Source organism: Adiantum capillus-veneris, chromosome 23, assembly GCF_014529385.1.
Source record: "Adiantum capillus-veneris isolate H3 chromosome 23, ASM1452938v2, whole genome shotgun sequence".
Lineage (NCBI taxonomy): Eukaryota > Viridiplantae > Streptophyta > Polypodiopsida > Polypodiales > Pteridaceae > Adiantum > Adiantum capillus-veneris.
The window spans coordinates 52,079,722-52,084,746 of NC_140953.1; positions in this window are offsets into that span (position 1 = coordinate 52,079,722).

Here is a 5,025-nt window from a genome sequence, read left to right on the forward strand (position 1 = left end):
CCATATGGGTGTATTTAAGAAGGCACGTAATACTTGAAAAAAAAAATCAATCCAATCTACACCAAGCTTGTGTGTGGATGGTTGAATGGAAGGTGAAACCACTGGATTTTCTAGAGGAAGAAAACACTCTCTCTCTCTCTCTCTCATACACACACATCGCTAACCCTAGCCTCTCTTCCTCTCCCACAGTCTCCCCTTGGGCGGGGGTGGCCGGGTAAGGTCAAGCCATGCCTTGCTCTACTCGAGCTCCCATACCAGCACCTTGCGCATGTCCTACTCGCGTGCTCATCCCAGCCTCGTGCAACCCTGGCGACTCCTAGCTTTGTAGATGCAGATATAGCTATTTGGCCTCAACTATGTCAGCAAACTGTGTGGGCCGCCTCAGCTGACCTTGAGCCTGCCGCGTTGGACTTCAACAACTCGGATTTTTTGTTTTTGAGCTAGGCCATTTGACTCGCAGGAACCACTTCTCACGTAGTTTTGCGACGATGAATACTCCTAGCACACCGGCTTCATGTGCATGCAAGCATTTTCTTGCAGTGGTAGTTGCCCCCAAGAAGGAGTCCTTCGCCCGTCAAGAAGCCATAATCTCAGCTCTTGAGACGCAATTCCAAGAGCTCATTAGGAAAAAATGTAGCCCTCAAGAAACACTTACATAATCTCGAGGTAACAAAGGAATAAGAGAGCCAAACTCTCCTCACAGATGGCATCACACAAAAGATTGGTACCAAGTTAAACGCCACCCTCCAAGAATGCCATCTACGAGAATCCCTCGGTCTTAAAGTGAGGATCGAAGGGCTCCCATCACCATGGTGTACCACCGAGGACACTTTTGGAGAAGAGATCATCAAGCTCAATGACATCTTCCAGCCAATGACTATTGAGCCCAACACAACCTCTTGGCTCAATGACACAAGTAGGTGCTTGCCACTTGGGCAATGCACACTTACCTTCAAGGACAAAGAAGAGAAGTTGAGGCTTTTATGCCAATCCCACCTCCTCAAGGGAACGAATTTTTGGATCACTTTTGAGGAGTTAACTATGAACCAGCTTAAACTCAAAGCAGGCGAGCTCAAGAAAATCCATGATGCTCGTAAACAAGGAAAGTGGGTAGTCTATCAAGATGGCCGACCTCTCATTCAGGATTTTTGAACGCCTAAGGAGACCCGGTTGCTACCGACAACAGTAACCACGTAGGTTTTTTTCCCCCCCCACGTCGAGTCTTTACACCAACCAATTAAGTTGTACTAGTCATATGATAGAGCTACCTTTGTAATGTGTATATTTGGTCCCATGGGTCATATTCTCTCTCTCTCTCTCTCTCTCTCTCTCTCTCTCTCTAAGCAAATGTGTGCACATACAAACACTTCCATACAAAGATCCTGAATGCTCATATTGTGAATGCTACTTCTACTTATCTGCCGTTGCCTACAAAATCTAGTGACTTCGGCATGAGATGTAGGTGAGCCCATTTTTAGAGCATGTCCTTGAGTCTTTCTTACATATATTCTCTTGCCAAGGAGGCTATGTCCTTCATGTCAGCAAGAAACAGGTTGTGCCAATCTCCTTGAGATTCTAGACCTTGGCGTTGCCATACCAAGCAATCACATCCGAATCAAAAATGTAAAACAATTGCATACCTCATGAATTGTGTGATGACGTGGAGTAACATGGTGTCAATCTCCAGCAGCATGCATGAGCACTCATGCCAAGATATGGCGTGCCTTTACGCCTTGCTTCCATGCCGTCATAACTTACCCGCACAACTGTTGTTTTCATTGGGCATGTTGTGGTAACATAAATGCCTCAAAATTGATTGCTACTGCTCTTGACGCCAAGTCAATCGTAGCACAAGTGGAAGCCTTGCTTCTCGTAAAATTGGTCAAGCATTAGCTTTGTACAACAACCCATACTATCCAAAGTAAATGCAAATTGTAAATTTGCAACTCATAATGTGTTTTACTGATCATATAAACTGGTCTTACCAAAAATCATGATACCAAACAAGAAATGGGCATAACACTACCCAATGGAAAAACATAGAGTACTTTGAAAAAGTATAAGCATAACATGTTCAAAAACATATAACTACTGTGCCCTGCACAAAAATTGGAGGCTTTTGCGAATCACGAACTCATGCATCATGTTGACGGTGTCGTACATGGAGACAGTGTTTCTTTTGATGCGCTCCTAAGCAATAGAAGCATAACTTTTGACTCTTTGCCCGTTGGAAATCGGATTGTGAGAGTCGCTTCCTGACCACGTTGGTCAGGACCAAATCTCTATCTTCCACCGATTGCTTCTGTACGTGCTCAACCTCTTCGATCATAATTGGTGGGTAGACAACCCCTTGGGTTGCCGACAAGTGAGAAAATGAATCTGGTAACATATGATAAATCAACTGTGTGAGATTTTCCACTTGTGTAGCCAACATTTGAACTCGAACGACTAACTTGCGAAATCGAGCATCGAAAGTTTTCCAATCCTGTTGGGTGACAAGCTCCCTGTCATTCGACAAATGACTATCATCCTCCAGAATGTCCAACACACTCTGAGGAGGAGGTGTCAAAGTTTGCGGAGATAAAGATAAACTACCTGGGGATGCATCATCCATTCCTGTTGCCGCGTGGGTACCCTCCATGAGAGTATCTTGCTAATTACGCCGTCGATCGTAAGGAAGGCGAATTCCCAATTGCAATAGACTTCCTGAAGAGGTGAAATCACCGAGGAACTTCAACACGCCGAGACAGTCGAGCTTCCCAAAGAACTTGCGTGCATCGTATGCAGTTCGACAAATTCCAAGTTGTCCAAAATAGATGCGATGAACGGTCGTGCAACCGATTGTCGACAATTTAGATTCAGAATTTCTGTGTTTTCAGAACAAATGGAGTTCCAAAATTTGACCAAAGACTGTATGTGTTGACGGTACCTTCCCTTGGAAAGCGGAATTGCGAGGGCAAGCTCCGGCTCCTCAAAGTTGTGAGATGCACTCCTTAAAGGGGCAAAGGGGTGGCCAAATGTGAATGGCCAACCCTTGTTTTGTAACTAAATTTCTTTTAAAAAAAATAGCGAAATACCTCTGCAGCGATGGCGGCAACCTGCGCGCTGGAAAAAAAATACTGAGGACTCAGGTTATGCACACAATTCAGACGCGCTCCAGTAACGGGACCTGCTTAGATCGCCAAGGCGCTTCTGTCAAGCCCGACTTTGTTCGGTTTTGTGCCGGTCAAAATTCGCTGCTTCTCCGACTAAGGGTGGCAACACACGAACGAGGAGCTTCGGCTCGGCTCCCTCCCTCCTCGGCTTAGAGCAGCATCCCACGACCTTCCTCCTCGGCTTAGACAGCAGACATGCATATGCTTCTTGCATTCTACATGCAAAACTTCTTGCATTCTACATGCAAAACGTCCAAAAGCTCCTGAGCACCACGCCTTGGTCCCCAAAACCTATGGCTCTGATACCAGTGAAAGGGCAAGGGAGACTAGACATGCTCATCACCACTCAGCCATGCCCTGTATAGGCCCTTGGCCTTCTAAATATAGGGACCCCCTTGACACCATGTCCGTCCTGGCCCTTGGCCCGGACTGGTCCTACCCTTGTCCTGACATGGTAAGCATAATCCATTTAAAGAAGAAAGAGGAGGAGTTGGTGAAGGATCAATTCCTATCCTTGTGTCAGCAAGTGACCAATGCAGAGAAAAGAGCTGAATGGAATTGTAAGGATATTAAAAAATCCTCTAGATTTGAGAACAATTTTGGGCAGGAGAGAGATAAGATCTATGTCAAGATTTTTGAACGTATCGAGAATTTGACAGTGGAGCTGGATGATATCACACGAACATTAGTAAAAGCTGCAAAATTTATTAGATAAAACAAAAAAGTTGAATTCAAGCCAAGGGCAATAGACCTCTTCCAGGTACAAGACGATGAAGTGCCAATCATTCAGGATGATAATAAGTTGAGGAAACAATGGGAATCTTTATTGGGTGTCTTATTCTGTATAGAGGTGCCGGAGTCAAGATACCGGGGGAACATATCCAGGGCATCACTGATTTAAAGACTACACCATTCAAAGTGAGAGTGAAAAACCATAGGGTAGTACAGAGTGATCAAAAGAAGACTAATATGGCTCCAAGAATAAAAAATGAATCCTTATTATGAAAGGAAAGTCAAGGAGGAGATATATCATTTTCGTAAAGTAGGATTCATTACTGAAGTGGGCTGTAGTGATTGGTTATTTGCGGTAGTGGTGGTTTCAAGGAAGAATGAGAAACTGAGGGTTTGTGTGGACTACAAAAAACTAAATACCCATATTATTAAAGATCCATTCCCATTACCATTCACAGATAGGATTTTGAATGAAATAGTAGGCCATAAAATGTATAGCTTTATGGAAAGATATAGTGGCTATGACTAGTTGAAGAAAGCACCCGAAGATAGAGCCAAGACTACCTTTATCACTAAATGGGTAGTGATCTAGTAATTCCATTTGGTATGTGTAATGCTCCAGCGACGTTTCAATACTGTATGATGGAAATATTTAGTGAATTCTTCCACAAGTTTCTAGCCACCTTCATGGATGATTTTACAGTCTTTTCTAAAGAAGAGATGCATTTATTATTCCTAGAAATGGTCTTTGAAAGGTGCAAGGAAGAAAGAAGCTGCCTGAATCCATTCAAGTTAGTCTTCATGGTCTAGAAAGGTCAACTTCTAGGACATATTATGTCCCAAAATGGTATTGAGATGGCCATTGATAAAGTGAAATGTGTCCAACAAGCTAAGGCACCCAAAATTGTTTCTGAATTAAGTGCATTTTTTGTCTATACCGACTTCCATAGAAGGTTCATTCATATGTTTGCAATCAAAGCTCTACCTTTATATGATCTCACTAAGGAAATCAAGACTATAGTGGAAAACTATGATAGCTGATGTTAGGGAATTTTGCAAAACTTGTGATTCATACTATAGGATGGGTAGACCTACAAAAGTAGATATGACTCTCTCACTCTAGTACAACCCTTGGGGG